The sequence below is a fragment of the Callithrix jacchus genome, chromosome 6, assembly GCF_049354715.1.
Source record: "Callithrix jacchus isolate 240 chromosome 6, calJac240_pri, whole genome shotgun sequence".
NCBI lineage: Eukaryota > Metazoa > Chordata > Mammalia > Primates > Cebidae > Callithrix > Callithrix jacchus.
The window spans coordinates 49,390,983-49,416,860 of NC_133507.1; the positions used below are offsets into that span (position 1 = coordinate 49,390,983).

Here is a 25,878-nt window from a genome sequence, read left to right on the forward strand (position 1 = left end):
GTTGGATATTTTTATATTCCCCATAAATGTTCTTGAGCTTTATTCAGTGATGCAATTAATATACTTGGGCATAGTTTGACTCTTTAAGGTCTTCCTTTAAGATTGTTGGGTGCTAGATACTTTAGTATTGATGTAAATATTCTTGAGCTTTATTTTGTGATGCAATTAATTTACTTGGAAATAGTTTGACTATTTAAGGTCTTGCCTTAAGATTTGTTTAGTGGGACCAGATAATGCTCAATTTAAGGCTAATTCTTTCCACTAACTGGGCAAGACCCTTCTGTGTACTGTACCCAATGTCCGTTGAGTCATGAGGCTTTCTAATTTGGCAGGTGGGAGCAGACACTTCTTGATTCTGTGAGTGTGGGCACTGTTCTGTCATCTGTAGTATATTCTAGTGGTTTTTTCTCCAGCCTCTTTGTTTTGTTTTGTTTTTTTGAGACAAATTCTCACTCTGTCACCAGGCTGGAGTTCAGTGGCATGATCTAGGCTCACCACAACCTCTGACTCCCTGGTTCAAGTGATTCTCCTGCCTCAGCCTCCCGAGTAGCTGGGATTATAGGTAAACGCTACCATGCCTGGCTAATTTTTGTGGTTTTAGTAGGGATGGAATTACACCATGTTGGCCAAGATGATTTTGAACTCCTGACCTCGTGATGCACACACCTTGGCCTCCCAAAGTGCGAGGATTACAGGTGTGAGCCACTGCACCCGAGCCTCTTTGGTTTCCTTACACCTATAAGCATGACTCAACTGAATTATTTTCTTTTTCCTTTCTTCTTCTTCCTATTTTTTTTTTTTTTTGACAGAGTCTTTCTCTGTTGCCCAGGCTGAAGTACAGTAGCATGATCTCTGCTTACTGCAACCTCTACCTGTCAGGTTCAAGCGTTTCTCATGCATCGGCCTCCTGAATAGTTGGGACTATGGGTGCACACCACCACACCAGGCTAATTTTTGTATTTTATTAGAGAGGGGGTTATACCATGTTGGCCAGGCTGGTCTCGAACACCTGACTTCAAGTGATCCACTTGCCTAGGCCTCCCAAAGTGTTGGGATTACAGGCATGAGCCACCCTGCCCGGCCTCACTGAATTCTTGAGGGAACTCTCTGCAGGTCTCTGAAAATCTCTGTGAAGTTCTCTCTTTTCCTTTGGACTACAAGTGCCTTGGTTTTTCTAAATTGTCAGCTCAAGTCTGCTGCCCTGGGCCTGGGTTTCCCCTCCCTGTGCCACTGCTGGAAACTCACTCAAGGTGATAACCTAGTAAAGTCTTTCTTAGGACTCACCTCAATCCTTTCCTATCTCTTGGGGATCATTGTCTTTTGTTGCCTGATAATATCTTGAAAACTATTTCTTTGTATTTTTCGTCCACTTCTTGGTTTTCTCCAACAAGAAGATAAATTCAATCCTTCATCTTGACCAGAAGCAGAAGTCTCCCAGATATTTGTTGAAAGTGAGGAGGCAGGCAGAGGAGTGAAGTGGAGGTCTTGAGGGGTTGTGGTAAAAGTTAAAATAGCCAGTGTGGTAAGGGGAAAGAGCTTACCATTGGAAGCCCAGCTGTGAGGGAGAGTTTCTCTAGCAGTGCAGTTGAGTGAGTTGGCTAGCGAATTTATTGATTCATTGATTGATTCTTTTTTCCTACTGTTTATGTACTTATTCAGTGCCTACTCTGCACCAGGTCTTAACATACATTATTTCTCATCCTTACAATAGGCCTACAAGGTGTTGCTATTGTTAACCTTTACCTTCATACTCTATCCCACCTTCCTCCACCCTAAGCCCGAGCCTTTCTCAGTTTCACAGATGAGAAAATAGAAACGTCAACTGACTGCCAAGCTCCTGCAGGTTGTAAATTGTATAATCAGATTTCAAACCCAGTTTCCTGTAGCTCCAAAGCCAACTGGCCTATAATGCCTTTTCCTTGCCAGGGTTGGGATTTGTGTTTGAGTGAGTGAGTTGGGGGAAATTGAGAGTGCTAAAAAGAGAGGTTGAAGTGACAGCTCATGATTAAGTAGGCAGGGAAGGGAGGAAGCCAAAGATGAAGGCTGGTAGAAGGGAAGAAAAAAGAAGCTTCAGCAGTCTTCAGTTTTCTGTGGTGTAGACAGTGGCCGTAATGGCCTTAAAGAAACAAGGGAGCTTGTAGTGAGCCCCAGATGATGATAGTGAGAAGTGATGGGGGAGAGAGTAGTCTTAGAATTCTACCTGATCTTCTAATAAGTTCTGGATATCTGGTAACTGTTCTAGATAGATTGTAGGTCTGAGAAACGTAAAACAACAAGCTTCTAGAAAAAGAAAAAATAAGCAAAGATTTCCTAAGTAGGACATAAAGAGTGCTCATGATAAAGGAAAAAACAGACAAATTGGATGATACTGAAGGGTCTTTTCAGCAAAAACGCTGCAGAGAGCAAAAAATCAAGCAGCACAGTAGGGAATATTTCCAGTATATATACCACAATCATTTTTAGGTCAGTGACTTGGACAAATGAGAATTGACATGTAGTCACTTACTGAAACATGAATTCATTAATAAATATGATGGATTTGTATATTTCCAGAATTGTTTGTCTAATCCTCTTAAGGGTATTATATCACTAAGCAGCACAGCTAAGTGTTTGATCAGTTTAATTAGAATGATCATTTGTCACACTTTAGAAGCATTTGGTTCTTGGCTATGGAAATATCAAAGGCTGGGCAAAAAAGTATTAATTTTGCCTTTTTTTTGAAAATGATATTTCAAACTTAAAATCTAGTCGCGGTTGAGTTAGTACATAACTTTTCAACTACTCAAGCCTATTCTTTTTTTTTGAGACAGAGTTTTGCTCTTGATGCCTAGGCTGGAGTGCAATGGTGCAATCTCAGCTCACTGCAACCTCCACCTTTCGGGTTCAAGCAATTCTGCCTTAGCCTCCCGAGTAGCTGGGATTACAGGCATGCACCACCAGTAGCTGGAATTACAGGCATGTGCCACCACGCCCAGCTAATTTTGTATTTTTATTAGAGACGGGGTTTCTCCATGTAGGTCAGGTTGGTCTCAAACTCCTGACCTCAGGTGATTTGCCTGCCTCAGCCTCCCAGAGTGTTGGGATTACCGGCGTGAGCCATTGCGCCTGGCCCACAATTCTTTTTCTAATACTGTATTACATAGCCACGTGATTAGGATTTCTCTTATTGGCTGTTTTGAGAAAGTTAGTATCTAATTTTTGTCTTATGTGAAGAACTAAAGTATTTTCCAATACATAGAATGAAACAAAAAGACCTGTCTTGGGTTCGTGTGTGGTGAAAAAGCTAGCGTATACTGTGTCAATGCAAAGGAAACAGAACTCAGATAGCACTTAAAGTTGCGTGATTAGGGATTATGAGGCATGACATAGCAATGAGACTGAGTTCACAGGCTGCACAGGAAAATCAGTGTCTTTACTTGATTATCTTCCTCTCTATACAGTGGACAGGGGGACAGAAAGTCATCGCAAAACGATGAGGCTACTGTCACGTAACCTGTATACTTAGTGATAAGTCTTTATCCAGCCTTTGGTTTTCAAGATGAAGAAAGGGATAGAAAATTTGATTTATGTTGAATCACTTACCATAGGGTTTAATTTACTTACCAAAGTCTTTAGTAAACTCTTTACCAACTCTTTCTTAAAGGAGGGTTTTCTGTTACTGTTTTTCTGTTTGTTTGTTTTGTTTTTATTAGAGAGTTTAGGTCTTACTGTGTTGCCCAAACTGTTCTCAAAGTCCTGGATTCAAGTGATTCTCCCACCTCAGCCTCGCAAAGTGCTGTTTTTTGTTTGTTTTGTTTTGATTTTAAAGAGGAAGTGATAACCAGAGGATCCTTTCCTATAAAGGTGGCCTTGTGTGCGTGCATATGTGAGTGCTGCTGTGGCAGAGTGGTATATTAGTTTCCCATGGCTACTGTAATAAATTACCACAAATTTAGTGGCTTAGAACAACACAAATTCGTTTTCTCTGGTTCTGGTCCTTGGTGTTTCTTGGCTCATGGCCATATGACTCAAAATCTCTGTCTTATTTTACGTCCCCTTTTCCTCTGTGTGTGTCTTCTTTTTTTGTCTATTTCAGAACTCTCTCTGCCTCTCTCTTACAAGGATACATGTAATTGTATTTAGGGACCACCTGGATTATCCAGCATAAGTGCCTTCACTTCTCAGTGTCATTCACTTAATCATATGCTTGGGGGTCATATATGGTAATATTCTTTCTTAGCCATATAAGGTAATATCTACAAACTCAGGGGATTAGGAAGTGAACATTTATTTTTCGTTGTCTTTTGAGATGAAGTCTTGCTCTTTTTGCCCAGGCTGGAGTGTAATGGTATGGTATCGGCTCGATACAACCTCCACCTCCTGGGTTCAAGTGATTCTCCTGCCTCAGTCTCCCAAGTAGCTGGGATTACAGGTGCCCACCACCATGCCTGGCTAATTTTTTGTATTTTTAGTAGAGATGGGGTTTGACCATATTGGCCAGGCTGGTCTCAAACTCCTGACCTCAGGCGATCTGCCTTCCTTTGCCTCCCAAAGTGCTGGGATTACAGGCTTGAGCCACTTCACTTGGCCTGTGAACATATTTTTTTAAGGGTGGGGCTGCCGTGCCTTTTTCAGCCAACCACAGTTGGTTTTTCCAGCTGTGAGTACTTCTGCATCAGGAGATGCCTGCAGAAGTAAATTTGGGAAAATCTGCATGCCATAAGTATGCAGGGGAAGTCACCTGTGAGAACCTCTTGTGTGCTGAGCTGGAGTTCCAGCTGCTGTGTGTATCTGGCAGACGGGCTGGGAGATGGAGGTGGAGAGAGTATTTTGAAAGAATCTTGAGGGAGGATATCAAATGTACAGGAGATTTTTCTAAAGCTAGGTAGTAACTGATTAGAGAAAATGTAATTTAAGAGGCAATAACTTCAAGCTAATTTTAAGAGTATTTTTTTCTCTCAACTATTTGATGATAAACAAATATTAACCAAATTATGGGCACTGAATTTAGAGAACTTGTGTGCCAGTGTGACAAGTAGCAAAATTTTATTAGAAATAAAGTGCTGGGCTGGGCGCAGTGGCTCACACCTGTAATCCCAGCCCTTTGGGAGGCTGTGGTGGGCAGATCAACTGAGGTCAGGAGTTCCAGATCAGCCTGGCCAACATGGTGAAACCTGTCTTTACTAAAAATACAAAAAATTAGACAGGCCTGGTTGCACATGCCTGTAGTCCCAGCTACTGGGAAGGCTGAGGCATGAGAATCACTTGAACCTGGCAGGCGGAGGTTGAAATGAGCCAAGATTATGCCAGTGAACTCCAGCCTGGGCGACAAAGTGACTGTCTCAAAAAAAAAAAAAGAAAAAAGAAACAAAGTGCTATCCATTAAAATATTAATTTGGTTAATACTTATCATTAAATAGTTGAGAAAGAAAAAGAAGTCTTAAAATTAGCTCGAAGTTATTACTTCTTAAATTAAACCCTTTTAAACCAGTTATTACCTAGCTTTAGAAAAATCTCCTGTACATTTGATATCCTGCCTCAAGATCTTTTCTTTTCTTTTTTTATTCAGTCTCCATAGAGACTGTCAAAAATTGCCAATGCCGACTATATTTCAAGTTGTTATGGTGGGGTATTGGGAAAAGTTTTCAATTAGTAATAATCACGCCTCGGATAAACCTCATTGGCTACGATACTGCCACTGAGCAAAGCTTCTTTTTTCTTTTCTTTCTTTTTTTTTTTTTTTTTTGAGACTGAGTCTTGCTCTGTTGCCCAGGTTACTGTGCAGCTCAGCTCACTGCAACCTGCGCCTCCTGGGTTTAAGCAATTCTCCTGCCTCAGCCTCCCAAGTAGCTGAAACTACAGGCGCCACCATGCTTGGCTAATTTTTTGTATGTTTAGTAGAGACAGGGTTTCACCGTGTTAGCCAGGATGATCTCGATCTCCTGACTTCATTATCCATCGGCCTTGGCCTCTCAAAGTGCTTGGATTATAGGCCTGAGCCACTGCACCCAGCAAGATCCTTTCCAAATACTTATTTGACCATTTTGATCTTAAACCTTTTTTATGGTAAACACACACCTCTCCTGTACTGGATTTCCTGCTTTCTATGTCTTCTTGTTTTTATCTTTCTTTGCCTGTTCCTGGGTCCCTCCTATCCCCTCCTGTCCCCTCCCTTCCCCTCCCCTTTCCTCTTCTTTCCTCCCCTTTCCTCCCCTCCCACTTCCCTCCCCTCCCTCCCTCCCCTTTCCCCTCCCCCCTTTCCCCTCCCCTTCCCCTCTCCCCTCCCCTTCCCCTCTCCTCTCTCCCCTTCCTTTTCCCTCTCCTTCCCCTCTCTCATCCCCTTTTCCTTCCTTCTCTTCCCCTCCCCCTCCCCTCCCCCCTCATCCCCCCTCTCTCTTCTCCCCCTCCCTCCTTTCTTCCCTCCCTCCCTCCCTCCCTTCCTTCCTTCCTCTCTTCCTTTTTAATGTAGCACATCCTCCATTAGCTTCCTGAAAGGGTAAAGTTTTTGAAATCTTAAATGTCTATAAATATTTTTACACTATTCTCATTCTTGATTGATAACTTGGGCCTACAATTCAAGGTTGGGGATAATTTTCTTTTAGAATATTCAAGGTGTTAGTCGACTGCCCACTAGCTTCTGAGGTTACTGTTAAGAAAACTAAAGCCGCCCAGGCGCGGTGGCTCACGTCTGTAATCCTAGCACTTTGGGAGCCAAGGCGGGTGGATCACAAGGTCAAGAGATCAACACCATCCTAGCTAACATGGTGAAACCCCATCTCTACTAAAAATGCAGAAATTAGTTGGGCATGGTGGCACACGCCTTTAGTCCCAGCTGCTGGGAAGGCTGAGGCAGGAGCATCGCTTGAACCAGGGAGGCAGAGGTTGCAGTGAGCCAAGAGGTTGCACTGCACTCCAGCCTGGCTACAGAGCGAGACTCCGTCTCAAACAAAACCAAACCAAACCTAAATTTGTTCTTCTGTCTGGTAGTTAGTCGTATTTTCTCTGTTTAACATTCAGTCTTTTGTCCATCTTTGGTGAGCCGTTTCAGTCTGGAAAATTAAGGTCTTTAAGATTTGAAGTGTCTTCATTAGTTTTATTGAGGCTTTCTTCCCCTCACTGTTCTTTACTCTCTTTTTCTGGAATTCTGATCATTCGGGTATTAGGCTTCCTGCATTCATGGGTTCTCTAATTTTCCGTTTACTGTCATATTTCTTTGCTTTTAATCTTCTTGCCCTACTTTCTGGGAGATTTCCTCAACCTTATTTTCCAGCTTTTCCTCTTTTTTTCCCCCTAGGTTTTCAAAGAGGTAGTTTTCCAGCTTTTCTATTGAGTTTTGCATGTTTGAAATTTCTTTGTTTCTCATTCTTTTTTTTTTTCTATGCATCTCTTTCTAGTTTGATGGATGCAGTATCTTCTGTCACCCTTCTGAGGTTATTGACATTTTCTGCCCCCTGCACAGGGAAACCTCTGTGTCCCCTAAGTGGCTTTCTTTATGTTTGTTTTGATCCGTATTTCGTGTTCGAGTTTTTCCTCAGATATCTGGTAATTGTGGCTTGTCTGCTTCTGTTTAAGAGTGTGTCCCCAAGAGAGCTGATTTGAGAGCTTCAAGCACTCAATGGGTCTTTTAAACTGAGAGCTTCATGGACAGAGCCAGTCCTGTGAGGAAGCCTGTCCTCATTACAAATAGTAGTATCCTGAGGTTTTCCTCTTGAACTGGGCAGATTTGTGAGATCTCACAAGCTTTTGCCTGAAGTCTACAGGCCTGGCTACCATTAAGAACAACAAAAAACTACAAAATAACTTAAAAAGCTTTCCAAGACATGGTGACTTTTTTCCCCGCTTTTCCTTCTTTCCACGTTATAGCCATAGGTACTCTGAAAAATAAGACCTTATTAAAAATATAGACTAAATAAAAAAAAATTTTTTTTGAGACAGGGTCTTACTCTGTCACCCAGGTTGGAGTATAGTGACACCATCTTGGCTCACTGCAATCTCTGTCTCCCAGGTTCAAGTGATTCTTCTGCCTCAGCTTCCTGAGTAGCTGGGATGACAGGTACCTGCCACCATGCCCAGCTAACTTTGTTTTTGTATTTTTTAGTAGAGATGGGGTTTCACCATGTTGGTCATTCTGATCTCGAACTCCTGACCTGAAGTGATCCTCCCGCTTGGGCCTCCCAAAGTGCTGAGATTACAGGCAGGAGTCTCTACACCTGACCTATAAGTAAATTTGACAGTTAGAAAAAATTCAGCAAAGGCTTTCTTTCTTTTTTTGAGAGGGAATTTCACTCTTGTTGTTCAGGCTGGAGTGCAATGGCATGACCTCAGCTCACCACTATCTCTGCCTCCTGGGTTCAGGCAATTCTCCTGCCTCAGCCTCCCAGGTAGCTGCAATTATAGGCATGCACCACCTTGCCCGGCTAATTTTGTATTTTTAGTAGAGATGGGATTTCTCCATGTTGGTCAAGTAGGTCTTGAATTCCTGACCCCAGGTGATCTGCCTGCCTCAACCTCACCAAGTGCTGGGATTACAGGTGTGAGCCACTGCGCCAGGCCCCAGCAAAGACTTTCAAACTGACCTTCCCCTGCAGTTAGGACACCTTAGTATTTTACTGTTAAATGATTCAACCTAAGGATATTATTTGATGGCCTTTTGGGTTTAGGGAGATATCAGTTTAGGAAGATAAAGGTAGGTACAACATGCCTTATATACAATGGACATAAAAATGACCCCTCTGGACTGGGTGCAATGGCTCACACCTGTAATCCTAGCACTTTGGGAGGCTGAGGCAAGCAAATCACTTGAGATCAGGAGTTCAAGTCCAGCCTGGCCAACATGGCAAAACCCTACCTCCACTGAAAATACAAAAATAAGCCAGGTGTGGAAGCACATGCCTATAATTCCAGCTACTTGGGAGGCTGAGGCAGGAGAATCACTTGAACATGGAGGCAGAGGTTGCAGTGAGCTGAGATAGTGCCACTGCACTCCAGCCTGGGCGACAGAGTAAGATAATGTCTCAAAAACAAAACAAAACAAAATAAACACCTATCTCCTCTCTCTCTCTCTCTCTTTCTCTCTCTCTCTCTCTACTAGGATGGCTCAGAGGCTGTGACAAGGACGGGGTAGAGGGTTGTTTAAAGCCAAGCTATTCACTCTTGCCTTTGTATCTTGCTGTATTTGTGTAGGGCATGAATTTATACTACATGGATAGAATAAGATATAAAATCTAGGCTGGGTGCAGTGGTTCACATCTGTAATCCCAACACTTTGGGATGCCAAGACAAGAGCATCAGAAGTTCGAGACCAGCCTTGGCATCATAACAAGACCCTGTCTCTAAAAAAATAAAAACGTTAGCCATGTGTGGTGGTGTGCGCCTGTAGTCCCAGCTCCTCGGGAGGCTAAGGCAGGATTGTTTCACAAGTTTGAGGCTGCAGTGAGCTATGATTGTATTACCACAATCCAGCCTGGGCTAAGAGTAAGATCCTATCTCAAAAACAAACAAAAACCCAAATAAGTCGAGGAGGTCCTGAACCACCTAATTAATCCTAAGATCCCTGTATACAAATAGATGAGCAGCTGCCTGACTTCCAATATGGTTTCAGAGATTAGATAACCTCATGTCTTCAGGCCCAAGGGGATGGTCTTTGATTAATAGCACACTATACCTAGGGCTCAGCTTTCAGGCTTCCCAGCCCCAAGACCCTCGGTCTCCTCAGGGCTCCTGCCAGAGCAAGATTTCTTCCGGCACTTGCTGCTAATTTCCTGACCTCAGCCATTTTGATAGGGATGCCCCACCCTCCTCATCTCTGCAGCCCTGCCAGGACTTGAGTCTCTACCTGACCCCACTCTGAAGCACCCTTTACATCTTCATCTTTGCCTTTGGATCTCTCAGGTGTCAGCCAGTGGCCCCAGCCCCTCATGCTGCCTTACCATTACGCTCTGCCCAGATTCCCAGCTGGAAGCCACATGAGCCTCCTCCTTGGAGGAGTGGTATCTTCAGTTGTAATCCACTGTGTTTTCTTCATTAAAGCATCGTTATAAGTGGTGGTTAGGAACTCTGTCTCCGTTATGGCTTCCCACATGGCCTGGACTCCACCAATTATAACACATTTTAAAGGAATAATATATGTTTTGATTTCCAGGTCATAGATTTGAAAAAGCAACTTTTTTGCGTAGGTCCCATTGGGAAGTCAGGGGCTGCCTTGCATTATCATGCAAGGGAGGACAAATGTCATCATCAAATATTTATTAAGCTCCCACTTGTGCCTCGTGCTGTTGTGCCTGCTGAATCTGTGAGGTCTCTGCTGGGCCTGTTTTTATAAACTGTAATAAGGCTGCCTTACAAATTGCCCTCTGAACCTCAGCCCACTGTAGAGGTTTTTCTGACAGATCCTGTCTCATGCTAATGGAGAAGATTAAAGCAAGAAGTGTTCCTAATCTGAAAAAGTGCAATTGTAATTTAAATGTGTCCTTTCCTGGAGCCCGAGTTCTTTTAGTCACTGAGCCTGCACTAATTTGTGTGATTCTTGTGGGGGCCAGGGCATTCTTCTTAGAGTTTTTTTCTTTTAAATTAGTACTTCCTATTGCTTCAGTGTTTTATTTTAAGTGAGACATTCTTAGAATAATGTGACACATAGTGATTTTTGAAAGATTAAAGCAATGTGTTCTGAGGTGAGCCTTACAATTAATTGCCTGAATTGGCTCTAATTGTACATAAAGAGCCAAGCTATTAGTGTTAAGAAGAAGTGACTTCAGAAAGTACAGTTGGTCCCAAAGACCGAATAGCTATTGCAAACAGTAATCAGGGAGGTGGTATCTATTGTATGAAAACCCCCTTAGCTGGAAATTACTTGTGTTCATTCAAATTGGGTTTTCCCCTTACACTTGGTTATTTCCTTTTCAGTGAAAGTATGCAACTCTTTAAATGCAGAGGCTCAAACTAAAACAGCTCATTGAAAATATTTTTGTGTAAATGAGTGTGCCCTGTGTGAACACGGACCCTCTTGATTGCTCGTCTTTAGATACTTTTGGAAGATCTTCTTCCACCCACCTAAAATGTCAGTGCTTCCAGGGATTTATCCTAGATCTTCTCACTCCATACTCCCTCCCTGCTTGATCACATGAAGTTCTGAGTCTCTGCTAGCAAATTCCAAATTTATTTATCTCGGCCAGGTCAATTCTGAACTCCAGAGGCACATTTTCATATGGTTATCTTACAGGAATTGCAAACTTGTGCATGCCCAAAACCGAACCGTGGACTGTGATTGTCCTTCCCAAATCTGCCCTCTCCCACTCTGCCCTGGCTCTTCCTCTTGGGAGATCTGGGAGATGGACTGACACTAAACTCTGTGTCTTGTTGATTCTACCACTAACCATGTTTCTCCATCCTCATCACCCTGACCTTTTTTATGCACCTATCGTCTCCCTCCTAGACTATAGCAAAAGCCTTCTAACTGGTCTGCCCGAATCCAGTTTGCCTCCTTCCAAACTATACACTTGCTAAAAATTTTTTTTTTTCTGAGACGGAGTTTTGCTCTTGTTACCCAGGCTGGAGTGCAGTGGTGTGATCTCAGCTCACTGCAACCTCCGCCTCTTGGGTTCAAGCAATTCTCTGCCTCAGCCTCCTGAGTAGCTGGGATTACAGGTGCCTGCCACCATGCCCGGCTAATTTTTGTACTTTTAGTAGAGACAGGGTTTCACCATGTTGGTCAGGCTGGTCTTGAACTCCTGAGCTTGTGATCCACCGGCCTCGCCCTCTCAAAGTGCTGGGATTACAGATGTGAGCAACCACACCCGGCACTAGAAAAGTATTAAAGCACAAGACTGATCATGTCACTATGTGATTAAACATGTGCAATTGCTGTCAGTTAAACATCATTGTTTTTTATTTGTGTGGCCGTTTAATCTTATATGTTCCCCATTTGTAATTTACAACAACCAAGACTGACTGGTCATCTTTTAGGTGCTTGAATTCATGTGGATGGTTTTCTGCATAAGGCCTTTTCATAAGTGTCAGCTATGCCTGGACTGCTCTTCCTCCTGTCCTCTGCCTGGCTACTGCCTGCTTGCCCTTCTCATCTTAGCTTCAGTGTCATTCTCGGGGACATTTCCAAAAGCCCTCCCCAGTTGGTTAGTCCCCTACTAAATATGCCAACAGCATTCTGTATTTCCTAGCACTCATTATAATTATAATTAATTAAGTATTTGTATAATTACTGGTTTGATGACTGATTGTCCCACTCTCCTATAAACTCCCTAAGAGCAGGGACCATGCCTGTCTGGCACCTCATTTTCTCCCCAGCCCCTTTCATAACAAATATTTGCCAACTGAATGTGTAATGAATGCAGTTGGACAGAAGCCGTGGCATATGTTATGTGTATTTGAACTTATGTTTGAAAATGGGGTATCTGATGTTCTAGGAGCTTGACTACTTCCCACTCCAAAATGAGGCAATCCTGTGAAGGCCTTATTTAGATCTTGTTAACTGTTCAGCAGTTACATCCTCTTTCCCCTTTTATTTTGGAAATAGAGTGGATTGGTCAAGAGTTCTACCAGAGAAATGCAGCCAATAGAAAATAAAAGATTTATTGCACAAATTGGCTTACTCATTTGTGGGGGCTGGCTACGCAAGTACAAAATCAGTCCATAGGACAGGCTGTCTAAACGAACAGGCTGGAATTCTCTGGCACGGCGTGGGGCTGCTGTTCACAGGTGGAATTTCTTCTTCAGAAGAACTCACCTCTGCCCTTAAGGCTTCACCTGATTCTATCAGTTCATCCATAGTCTCCTTCACTTAAAGTCAACTGATTATGGACTTTAATCACATCTACAAAATGCCTTCACATGGAACCAGGCACAGTGGCTCATGCTGGTAATCTCAGCTACGCAGGAGGCACAGAGGCTGAGGCAGGAGGATCACTTGAGGTCAAGAGTTTGAGACCAGCCTAGGCAACACAGTGAGATCCTGTCTCTTAGAAAAAAAAATTTTTTTTTTAATCAGCTAGGTGTGGTGGCATGTGCCTGTAGTTCCAGCTGCTCAAGAGGCTGAGGCAGGAGAATTGCTTGAGCCCAGGAGATTGAGGCTGCTGTGAGCTATGATCATACCACTGTATCCAGCCTGGGCAACAGAACAAGACCCTGTGTCTAAATGAAAAAAACCTTTACAGCAATGCCTGGGTTAGTGTTTGGTTTAATAACTAGACTGTAGCCACATAAAATTGACCATCCAGTAAGTCTTTGATGCAAAAGTACTGGTTTTAAAGCAAAATTAACCTTAAAAAAAAAAAAAAAAGAAGAAGAAAAAAAACCTTGCCACTTCTGGGATTGGGAATGATAATGAAATGTTTTATTCAGTGGGTTTTTTAGTAGCTATGAGCTATGGAAGTAATGACTATATAAAAGAAATTTTTACCTATTCTGCTGATGTATGCCTCTGCTATCCAAAACAAATGTGTGACTACTTCAAATGTGAATCAGTAATACAACTCTGGGAAAATGACCCTTTTATGTGTAGTGTTTCTAATAAGTGAACAACTGTGTTTTCTACCACAAGTGCCTTTTTGTTTGTTAGCACAGCAAACATTTACTGAGCTCAGAGCAGGGCAATGGAGATGAGGCTGAATACCACCCCAAATTTCAAGGCTTTGCATTGTATTGTGGTAGACAAATAAATAAAACATAATTGCAGGCCCAGAGTTCTTTAAGTTTGGAATACAGATGGCAAGAGAGACATAGTTTGATGCCAGAGCTTGGGGACTCAGCTTTCTTCTGCAGAGAGAGAAGAAGCCCTCTCTTAGGTAGTGTCATGTTCCTGTGATTTAGGGAAAGGAATCTGGTGAAGTGAGAGAAGGAAAGAGTGTTAATGACAGGAGTCGGAGCTGAAAGTTTGGCAGCAGTGTTGAAAAAAAGAGGCTGGGTTCTAGCACTAGCAGAGTTTTATCAACTGAGGGGATGACTTTGAGGTGACCAGTAATGGAGGTGTGTGGTACTGGAGGAAAAATGAACGTTTAGGTTCTGGGGCAGGTAAAGGGGACAAAAGGTAAGAGTTGCTACATATTTTGCAAGTACACTGGGTCTGGTGTGTGACATACACACAATTTCATTTATTGGTTTGGAGACCAGTGTTATTTCTAGCCTGAGTGCAATCACCTAAGGAGGGTCTTGAACCAAGGGAGAAGTTTGAGGAAGGTCTTAACTTACCCATTTGAGGGGGCTGGCGAGGCAAGTACAAAAGCAATCCATAGGACCTTGGTACTGAAGGTTCTTTTTTAAGTCTTTGATCTCTTTATAAAGGGGAGTATAGATATGCCACTTTAAATGTTACTTGACGGTTGATTCTAAGAGGATATCTGTTTACAATTAAATGTTGGTTAGTAGATATTGGAAAGGGGAATAAAAAGGATTACATACATGAATGATATTTCTGTGTTGTCTTATAACTTCCAAAGTGAATTGAGAAAGCAGAGGTTTTTGGCCCTAAAAATACCTGTTGGTAAATGAAATCATATTCACTCAATTTACTTTTTAAAATGGCAAGTATGAAAGACTGTCACTGACCAGATCTGGGAAAACAAGAGTGTCAAAATAAATGAGAGTAACAGATTGTAAGTCATTAAATGAAATAGGATTCAATGAGTCTGTATTGATAAATAAATAAATGGAGATGAGAGGAAGCTCTTCTTTTATTGGTTGAGAATGCTGACCAATGAATGTTGGAGGAATGTAGGAACTAGAAAAATCACCATTTGGCAAATGAAGTGATGGTCGATTAAGGCAGGAATTCTTAATGGATACTCAATTTGGTGGATGCTTAGAATGGAAGCTTGAGAAACAGGATATTGGCTAGTCTCATAGTGTTTCTTTACAATAGACCTATCAATTACGAAGAGGAAAATGACTTTATGGTTTTTTGGGGTCTTCCTGCCAGGAATGCATGACCTGAGTTTGGTCATGAGGAGGCATCAGATGGACTCAAATTGAGGGTGACCTGAGTCATCTGAGAGAATAAAATGAACTTTCAACAATGCCGGGTGTGGTGGCTCACGCTTATAATCCCAGCACTTTGGGAGGCTGAGGGGGGTGAATCACCTGAGGTCGGGAGTTGGAGACCAGCCTGACCAACATGGAGATACCCATCTTAACTAAAAATTCAAGATTAGCTGGGTGTGGTGGTGGCGCATGCCTGTATTTCCAGCTACTCGGGAGGCTGAGGTAGGAGAATTGCTTGAACCCAGGAGGCAGAGGTTGCAGTGAGCCGAGATGGCACCACTTCACTCCAGCCTGGGCAACAAAAGTGAAACTCCATCTCAAAAAACAAAAACAAAAACAAAAACAAACCTGTCATGAATAAGAGGCAAGGAAAGACCAAGGAACTACTTCACACTGAAGGAAATTGGATGACTAAATGTGATGCATGATCCCAAACTGGATCCTGGGCCTGGAAGTGGAAAGAGCCATTGCTGGGACAAGTTGAATGGCATTAGTGAATTGGACAGTAATATCCTGTCAGCATTCAGTCACTGATTGAGCTAGCCAGATGATTATTATATAAGAGAGTGCCCTTGTTTTGGGAAATACGTACTGGAATATACAGGAGTGAAGAGGCATCATATGCACAATTTATTCTCAAGTGATTCAGAGAGTGCTGAAGACTAAATAGTCCCGTGTCTAGGTGAAAGGGAATGAAGAATGTGAGTTCTTTGTACTGTTCGTGCAACTTATTTTAAAATAGAGTGTTTTTAAAGGTGATGAAACTCAAGGAAGAACCAAGGAACTGTTTTGGATTGCAGGAAACTGAGAGACATAACAAATACCATGATTGATCCTGGACTGAATCCTTTTGCTACAAAAGAAATCATTGGGATGGTTAAGCAGCTACGTTGCCTGGGGTGTATAATTGGGGATTCGTCGTCGCACACCAGGAAAATTTAGGTCACAGACACAGTTCAGGAGTGGAGGTTTAATAGGTAGAAGAGGAGGGAAAGAGAAACAGCTCTCTCTGTAGAGAAAGGGGTCTCCCAGCAGAAAGAACCTGCTGGTGGTGAATGTGCTTGTTTTTATAGTCAGGTTTGAGGAGGCGGTGTCTGATTTACATAAGAGTCACAGATTGGTTCCATCAGGTATGATGTTTACATAGTGTTTATTATGCAAATGGGATTTCCAGCTGATCTCTGGCATCTTATTTGCTTCTTACTGTACATGTGACTGACAAAGAGAAGGGAAGATGGAGCTGCCATCTTGAACATGATTGGCACAACTGCTGGCATCTGTGTCTGCAGCTCGATTTTATAAGCTGCTCTTTGTTAGAAAGGGAGATAATTTGGGACTGCTTTTTATTAAAAGGAAAATGTTACGGAGGGCTTCCATATCCTCACTATCTGCCCAAGTAATTTCTTCCTAACTTCTGTATCGGTGGTTGGCAGAGTTTCAGTAGGGTTTTTGAGTAAAGTAGATATGGACATTCTTTGTACTATTCTGACAGTTTATCTATAAGCTTGTAATTGTTTTAAAATAAATTTTTAAGGTTTCAAGTACTTTTCCTGAAATCCAAAAGAGTTTTTATTTTCTTTTTCTTTGACCAGAATAGGATAGCATTTGTCTCTGCTATAAAAGCCCAACCAGACTGCGTTTAAAAAGGAGGTTGGAAGGTGTTAAAGATTTTATTTTACAAGTAGGAAAGCCTACGTGATCCAGCTGTAGACAAGTCAGCCTCTTGACTCTTTGTCCTCAGATGTAAATTCAGGATAACAGTTTCTGCCTGGCCTCTCTTATTGGGATGAGTCCTTCTTAGGGCAAACAGAGATAAATCTGTAAGCATTATTATTATTATTGAGAAAGAGAGAATGCTGTAGGAATGTAAGCTATCCTTGACAAAATGCTGTTCTTTCTATTCATAGAGGTATTCTGGCTGGGTAATGGCAACGGCTTTCCCCTTGTTTGTTTCTCGTGTGCTAACCACCTTTTCCATGATTCTCTTTCATCTTCTTCCTCTTTTACTGACTTTTTTCTCTCCCCTCTCTTTTATCCCCTCTCCTTTTTTATTTATTTTTTATTTCTGGATGGAGTCTTGCTCTGTCGCCCAGGCTAAAGGAAAGCGGCATGATCTCTGGCCCCTGCAACCTCTGCCTCCCGGGTTCAAGTGATTCTCCTGCCTCAACCTCTTGAGTAGCTGGGAATACAGGTGTGTGCCACCACATCCCGAATTTTTTTATTTTTTATTTATAGTGGAGATGGGGTTTTGCCACATTTACCAGGCTGGTCTCGAACTTCTGACCTCAAATGATCTGCCCATCTGCCCACCTCAGCCTCCCAAAATGCTGGGATTACAGATGCGAGCCACCACCCCCAGCCTATCCCCCACCTTTTTATTAGACCTGGATTTTTCCCTCTTGTATGTAATTCTTTGCCTATGTTTTTTTATTCTCTCCACCTCTGACTCTTCTCTCTTTAACAGTTTTGTTTCCCTACTTACCTGCTTTGACTTGATTCCCTTTTTGTTGTGGCCTGAAGGATTCTAAATATAATGCTATTTGTCCAATTTGCCTTTATTCAAGAGCGAGGCCAGTATGAAATAGACTCTTAGCAATAGACTATTTATAAAAAAAAAAAAAAAAATGGAGTTTTATTAAAGATACCATTTAATGAATGCTTACCGTGGGCCAAGAATTGTGTTGGCTGCATCATCTATAGCCAGATTTAATCCACACAACAACATTTTGGAGTAGGTATTTTTATCCCCGTTTTAGAAAATAAGAAGTGGAAGCACGGAAGTAGAACAGCTTACCGAAAATAAAAATGGTAGGTGGCAAAGACAACTTTCCATATCCCAAGGTGATTTCAAAACCTGTGGTGCTTCAACCCTATCTAGCCTAAGGGTATTAGTTTCATAACAATTGGGTTCTAGAGATAGTACCCTAGAGGCCAAGGGTGTCATTTACATGAGAATCTGTGAGGAGCCAGAGAAAGTGAGTTTTGCAGCACTTATTAGGCTAGAGTATGGGGGAGGAAAGCTGAAATATGTGTTTCTTGGCAAGTAATTATTTACAATCAATCAGTGCATGTTGCTGCTGAAAGCCATCCCATCGGACCCCTTTCCAGCAAGATTCTACTTTTGGAGTGTAATAGCAACTAATTACGTGCTGTTAAATCCAAGACCCATTTTATATTCAGAGGTTCCAGTGGTAAACCTCACATGTCAGGAGCAATTAGTGACACTGTGGCATGTCGTCTTTACTATGCTGAACTGTGGACAATAAATCCTAGCAGGCTGGAGAGGTTAAAGTAACCATGTTCACCATCATCCCCACTGCCTTCTGAGCAATGCTATTTCTAGGCAACAGGTTCAGGATGTCCTCTTAAGTGATGGTCTGAAGATTTCAGAAACATATGATTAATTCTGAAGTTTTGAGTGCTTAGGAAAGAGGCTGGAGATATCCACAGAGGATGATGTCATGCTGTAGGTCTAAAAGCTGACAATGTAGGTGTCTGTTCCCATGTAGTTCAAATGTAGTAACTACTATATGCTGATAGAATCTGAGGCATACACATAACAAATGCTAGAACTTGGCTTTTGACACCAAGTTCCATTTTGCCCATCAACTATGTTGGATTAATTGGAAGTGTACCCTCCACGCCCCCCCCACCTTTTTTTAGTTAAAAAATAAACAATCTTTTTTTTTATTTTTTTTTGGAGACAGGGTCTTACTCTGTCACCTAAGCTGGAGTGCAGTGGGGTGATCTCCGCTCTACCTCCCGGGTTCAAGTGATCCTTCCACTTCAGTCTCCCTAGTAGCTGGAACTACAGATGTGTACCACCATGCCCAGCTTTTTTTTTTTTTTTTTTTTTTTTGTATTTTTTGTAGACACATGGTCTAGCCATGTTGCCCAGGCTGATCTTGAAATCCTGGGCTCAAGCAACCCACCTGCCTCAGCCTCCCAAAGTGCTGGGATTTCAGGAATAAGCCACTGTGCCCAGCCAAAAAATGAACAGTGTTTTTATTGGAATTTAAATCTTGGTTTATAAAATGTATCTCATAGTACACATTCTTGTTCAATTTCATAGAAAAAATTCAGAAGCTGAAATGTGTCTTTCTTTCCTTCCTTCCTTTTTTCTTTCCTTTCTTCTTTTTTTGAGACATAGTTTCTCTCTTGTTGTCCAGGCTGGAACGCAATGGCATGACCTTGGCTCACCACAACCTCAGCCTCCCAGGTTCAAGCGATTCTCCTGCCTCAGCCTCTCAAGCAGCTGGGATTACAGGCATGTGCTGCCACACCTGGCTACTTTTGTATTTTTAGTCCAGACAGGGTTTCTCCATGTTGGGTCAGGCTGGTCTCGAACTCCCGACCTTAGATAATCCGCATACCTTGGCCTCCTAAAGTGCCGGGATTACAGGCATGAGCCACTGCACCTGGCCTGAAACGTATTTTTCTGTTAAAAGTAAAATGTGATGTTGCATCAGCTGAGGCCTCTATGCAGCCATACTCCATCACTTATGGTTCTGCTTCGGTTGCCGACATCAGGTTGATCTAAAGGGCGCTTTTCTCGTTGATTTTGGGTTTTTAGGATGTTGCTGAGATGCTGCATGGAAATATGCAGTAACAGGATGTTGGTGAAATGTGGCTGAGCAGTGATAGCATCTGAAAAAAAATGCCCTCCTGGGAGAACTGGGCTGTGTTCATTAAGCCAGGATCTGCCCAGAGTGCCAGCATTATGATGGGCTTAGCTCAGAGGTAATGGACTCTTCAGCGCATTGAGGGAGCTCACGGGCTCTCTGAGGTAAAGAAGCTGTTTGTTTCCCCCTCCATTCTGGGGCTTGGCTATTTCAACTAGACTGTTCATATCAAATGTGAATTCCAACCACCAAAAACAGTCTGTGGAAATCTTGATTGTGTACAGTTTAGACATGGCCAGAGAGAGAGACAGAAAGAATAAGAAAAACAGAGAAAGAAATATAAACTGAATAAAAATAAAGAATTTGAGAGAAGTTGTTTAAATTTGGGTGACAGGTTATTGTTAAGTATTTAGTGTAGGATAGAAACATCACTAGGAAACTAATAAGCAGGTAGTACTGCTTGAAAGAATGCATTTAAAGATATTATACAGCTCTTTAATACATGACTGGGTCATTATTGAGTGAAACTGAAGACTCTGAAAGGGTAGATGAAGCTATGAGCGTGGTTTATTGGGAATGTATGTTAAGTTCTAAGATGACTATTTGATCAGAAATCTTTGTTGACTATGTATGTGTACATTTTTCGCTGGCTTTTTTTTTTTGAGACAGAATCTTGCTCTGTCACCCAGGCTGAAGTGCAATGGTGTGATCTCGGCTCACTGCAACCTCCACCTTCTGGGTTCAAGTGATTCTTCTGCCTCAGCCTCCTGTGTAGCTGGGATTACAGGAGTGCACTACCATGTCTGGCTAATTTTTAGTAGAGATGGGGTTTCACCGTGTTGGCCAGGCTTGTTTCGAATTCCTGATTTCGGGTGATCCACCCGCCCTGGCCTCCCAAAATGCTGGGATTATAGGCATGAGCCACTGTACCTGGCCAGATTCATTGGCCTTTTTCAGGTAATAAACTTCTAAATATTCCCACAATGATTTAGATGGTCATCAGTAAGCACTGTCTATCAGCCAAATACAGTCTGTTCTTACAGAGATAAGGATTGACTTTGCAAATATGTGGCTTTGGTCAGTGATACTCACAGGATAATTGACTCAGTCAACCAGCCATGTTTTGGGGAGGAGGGAGGAGGGCTGGTTTCACAATCAATACATGAAGTAGCATGTTTTAGATACTTTTACCTGGAAGACAGGTATAAATTAATGACTTCACTTCCCTGAGTTCACATCTGTACTGTGAAGTGGCCTGTCACAGGCATAGCATTTATATTCTCTCCACTGGAGTAAATCACCAAGGAGTGCTGTATTTGAAAGTATGCACACTTTTGCATCCAATGTCCTCTGCCACGCTACCAACTTTTCTCTCTCTTTTTCTATGTTATGCATTGGGAATGGAGAGGAATGAAGGCAGTCATCTAATAGAGTCACCTTTATGGAGACTGTAAGAAGTGATAGTTTGCAGCATGTTCTCCAGGAAGTTCGGATTCTGTGGTTGTCATGGAGCAACCCTAGGCTGCAGCCTTCCCGGCCACCAGGCTGGTTTACGGGAATTGATGCTGGTGATGTCATTTGAATCTTTGATTCATCCATCTACCTAAAATCCATAGATGTCCATAAGCCTTCTATATTCCAATTTGCAGAGACTCAGATATTACAGAGAGATTTTATAATCTTGGCCCAAAGCAAAGGTTTGCTGATAAAATAAAACAGAATCTTGGTATGCATGAAAATTAACTACGATTTCTTTTAACATCTGAAAAGCAAATGTTATAAGAAGTAATGTGTGTACAGGGCAGAGAAAAATAAGATAGACCCTCCTCCAAGAAATAAAAACTACATATAAATAACCTCATTTTCCAGAAATATATAATATTTGGTGTTAAATACTCAGATTTTCTTCTCTAATATTTATATTTCTGTAAAGCATTTATTATATTTACTTTTCACAAAAATGGTCATGCTACACATGTTGCTTTATAAACCTCTCCCGTCCCCAATGCTTTCAAGTTGATAGTGCTATATTTATCATTATTTATAATGGCTGCAGAGATTTGGTGGACACATGGGTAGTGTCCTATTTTGTGCTGTTGTTGCAATAAGCAACATTGTGATGAACATCTCTATACACAGGAGTATGCACTTGCTTGACTTTGTGCTTACAATAACTTCTTAAAGATGCTGAAGCCTTGTAAGACTTGTTACTAGTTCACTCTAAAAGTTTACTCTGATTCTCTGTCAACCTGTTATGTGAGCAGTGATTTCACATAGTCTTAAATTGCACCTCTATTTTTCAGACTGAGCGTTTTTCAGTACTGTGCTGGCCATTTGAATTTTGTGGTTAAATGGACTCCTTTGTGTTTTTCCTATTTTTCTTTAGAGATATTCCTGTTTTGGCTTATTGTTATGTGACAGCACAATGTATTAGAGACATGGATTTCTTGTCTGCCTTGTTGTAGGTATTTTTCGCCCTGGATTCAAATCTTGATTGAGATTAAGTCAAATGTAATGTTAGTTAAGTGGATGTGGGTATATTTTTCAATATTGGCTCTTGCTATTAAATACTTTTACAATTAAGGAAATTGTAAAAAGTAAAAGGATGTGGAGTGACGTTTTCCAGGCCCTTCACTTTGTTCCTTGCCTCAGGGTAGAATTGTTTTTAAATCCTTTGAGAAAACTGAGTATTTAGTATTTATAATGGCTAATTGATTGGATTCCATTTGGTTGGTTTTTTTTTTATTTTTTATTGCATTTTAGGTTTTGGGGTACATGTGCAGAACACGCAAGACAGTTGCATAGGTACACACATGGCAGTGTGTTTTGCTTCCTTTCTCCCCTTCACCCACATTTGGCATTTCTCCCCAGGCTATCCCTCCCCAGCTCCCCCACCCCGGCCCTCCCCTTTCCCCCCCAATAGACCCCAGTGTTTAGTACTCCCCTCCCTGGGTCCATGTGTTCTCGTTTTTCATCACCCGCCTATGAGTGAGAATATGCGGTATTTCATTTTCTGTTCTTGTGTCAGTTTGCTGAGAATGATGTTCTCCAGATTCATCCATGTCCCTACAAACGACACAAACTCATCATTTCTGATTGCTGCATAATATTCCATGGTATATATGTGCCACATTTTCCCAATCCAGTCTATCATCAATGGGCATTTGGGTTGATTCCAGGTCTTTGCTATTGTAAACAGTGCTGCAATGAACATTCGTGTGCATGTGTCCTTATAGTAGAACGATTTATAGTCCTTTGGATATATACCCAGTAATGGGATTGCTGGGTCAAATGGAATTTCTATTTCTAAGGCCTTGAGGAATCGCCACACTGTCTTCTTTTTAATGATTTTAGCACACTCACCTATTGTTATTCATTCTCAAATCTGGTATCTTTGGCTTTTTGAAACAGCTTTGAGTGGGTCCTTATGGCCTTGGGTATCTGACAGTTTTATGATTATGCAAATTTTATTGAGCTCATCTTGATGGATGTTTTTCTGAGCCTTTGGCTGACTGCATAATGACTTTGCCTTTAACTGTCACAGGGTTGGCTAGTGTGACCTTCACACCAGGCAGAGGAAAACACACTTGCTAGTCATCTTAGGACTATTTGGATTGGTTGCCTGGGCAACCTTACTGGCTTCTAATCAGATGCCTCAATGATAGCCCAATTCCCAGTGGGAACGTCACATCTGAAGGGAGGAACTCTGTCCTTGGAGAAGCAGTGATTTTAGGATACTTGGTTAATATTGGGGGAAAGTGAGGTTATGCCATGATCTCACAATGAACCCAGGAAAGGGAGACAATACAGGAAAGAGAGATCAAAAGAGAAGGGATAGAGAGACGTAGGAAGAGAAGAGAAGGCTACATTGAAGCAAATGGTAGACAATAAGAGCAAATGATTTGTCAATAGGAAAACCATCTATTGCAGAGTGAGCAGAAGTACACCAGGAATGCAGACTGAAAAGTTATGTTTAGAAAAAAAAATCCATGGCCAATAAATGAATATCTAAGGAGAGTATCAGAACTTTGGAGACTTCTGAAAATGCAATAAAAGTATTTTTTCTCAACCCAAATCCTGGGGCCTCAATTCCCCTGTACGGTCTATGGAAAAAAAAATGTCTTTTTTTCACTGCAACAGCCTTACCTGTGAATGTGTTTGATCAACCCTTTCTTAAGGAAACAACATTGTCTTCTTCCTGTACTCTCTGTTGTAGCCTGAGTAAATTCTGTGTCCAGAAGCGGAATGACACCATTCAGAATTATAGGACACATTTTTATTTGTTTCTTTCATGAATTAGAACTGTTATAGATTAGAAACTAGTATAGTTAAATTCAGTTCTGGTCAGGCATGGTGGCTCACCCCTGTAATCCCAGCACTTTGGCCAGCTGAAGTAGGAGGATTGCTTGAGTCCAGGAGTTCAAGACCAGCCTGGACAATATAATGAGACCCCATCTCTACAAGAAATTAAAAAATTAGCTGAATGTGGTAGCATACACTTGTAGTCCTAGCCACTCACGAGGCTGAAGTGGGAGGATTGCTCAAGCCTGGGAAGCAGAGGTTGCTGTGAGCTGAGATTGCACCACTGCACTCCAGCCTGAGTAACAGGGCAAGACCCTGTCTGAAAAATAAATAGTTCTCTTTCTGTGTCTCTGTCTTTCTCTTTCTCTCTCTGCATGTGTATGTGTGTTTAGCAAAACACATCTACACAATCTACAGATGTGCCAGGATGGCTATTATGACAGGTGGCAGTGTTTCAGCTGCTCTAATAAGCTGAATGAATGCAGATGCTAAGAGGCAGAAAGGCATTGTGTAGCCCTGGGTAAAAGTCTCTGTGGAGAGCAGTGAGTTGACCACAGAAGCCTTGGTCTGATACCCATAACATTAAAAAAAGAAAAGAAAAGAAAAAAGCCTGCGATTCATTCCTGAAATACTAGTGTGACCTTGGCTAGTGTGATCTTCACATCAGGCCACAGAAGACACACAGAAGACCCCCTCTTTTAGCAGATTTCAGACTGAGTATAAGAGAGATGCAAATTTTACAGTAATTGGAACTGGCATACCCAATACTTTGTAAAATATACTATCCATAAATATTGGACAGTGAAGATGGTGTCTGGATTTCAACGCCTTGAGTTTGTTCAGATGTTCTCTAGTGATGGGATTTTGTGGTTTCAGACAGAGCCCTGGGAGGTAAAGGATGGTGCGTGAATCGGTTTTCAGGCTGCTGATGAAGACATACCTGAGACTGGGAAATTTATAAAAGAAAGAAGTTTATTGGACTTACAGTTCCACATGGCTGGGGAGGCCTCACAATCATGGCAGAAGGCAGGGATGAGTACGTCACATCTTACACAGCAGCCAAAGAGAGAGCTTGTGCAGAGAAACTCCTCTTTTTAAAACCATCAGATCTCATGAGACCCATTCACTAGCATGAGAACAGCACAGGAAAGACCCACTTTCACCATTTATTCATCTCCTACCAGGTCCCTCCCACAACACATGGGAATTATGGAAGCTACAAGATGAAATTTGGGTGTGGACACAGAGCCAAACCATATCTGATGGCATATCCTAAAGATTTACCTGAAGAATATTTAATGAAGGAATGCTTTAAAGAGGTAAGGGCACAGTCCAGAGAACCCCCAAGGAAGGCAAAGCAGCCCGGAACTAGTAACAGAGGCAACTAATACCTTTCCTGGGCCAGAAGCAGCAAGGGAGGAAGCTGTGTTCCCAGGGCCCACTGAGAGCTCTAGTCATGGAGCAGAAAGTGTGGATACAGTGACAGCCAGGGTAGGGGTAGGCAAGGAGAAGGGGTGGACATAGATGCTTCATTTTCTCTGGGTCTCCCTTTCTTGCTGGTGCCTTCTGGAAGCCAAAGCCCACCGGAAGCCAGCAGGCAAGGGATGCTGGGTGATGCAGTCACCTTTCATGCTGGTGGCGAGCAGGCAAGGGATGCTGGGTGGTGCAGGTCAGCTTCCTAGTGCCCAGAGAAGGCTAGATAATGGGTCTGGGGTGGGGAGGGGCAAATGAATAAGAACCTTGACAGTATGCACATATCTCTTGCCCTTTGGAAGCATAAGCATTTGGAAAATAAGTTATTTATGAAATAATCCTTTTATAGGAGCTGGAGACGTGTTCACACATGTTTAGAACTTTGGTGTATGTCAGATTTATAGGAAAAGGAGGGACTATTCAGTATATGGAACTGAGAAGAAATGGTTATCTTTAACGGATTCCTACTTAGTACTATATATGAAAAAGTGAGCCTCAGAAGATGCCAGTCAGC

The 25,878-nt window shown here is 42.1% G+C and overlaps 1 protein-coding gene and 1 non-coding gene across 20 annotated transcripts in view; one reads left to right on the forward strand and one right to left on the reverse strand.

Annotated features, from left to right (window-relative positions):
• Window positions 1-25,878, forward strand: part of OSBPL6 (oxysterol binding protein like 6) — a 209,786-nt gene that overhangs the window by 10,547 nt on the left and 173,361 nt on the right. For 17 of the 19 annotated variants that reach the window (XM_078327216.1, XM_078327219.1, XM_078327230.1 and 14 more), the window contains exons 2-3: window positions 17,043-17,158; window positions 25,076-25,210. The exons of the other annotated variants lie outside the window; for them this stretch is intronic. The gene's annotated coding sequence lies outside the window, so the exon portion shown is untranslated. The remainder of the gene's footprint in view (window positions 1-17,042; window positions 17,159-25,075; window positions 25,211-25,878) is intronic. 19 annotated transcript variants of the gene reach the window in all.
• On the reverse strand, window positions 5,549-5,689 carry LOC118154831 (U4 spliceosomal RNA). The gene has a single exon (XR_004745089.1). It is a non-coding gene; the product is annotated as a U4 spliceosomal RNA (small nuclear RNA).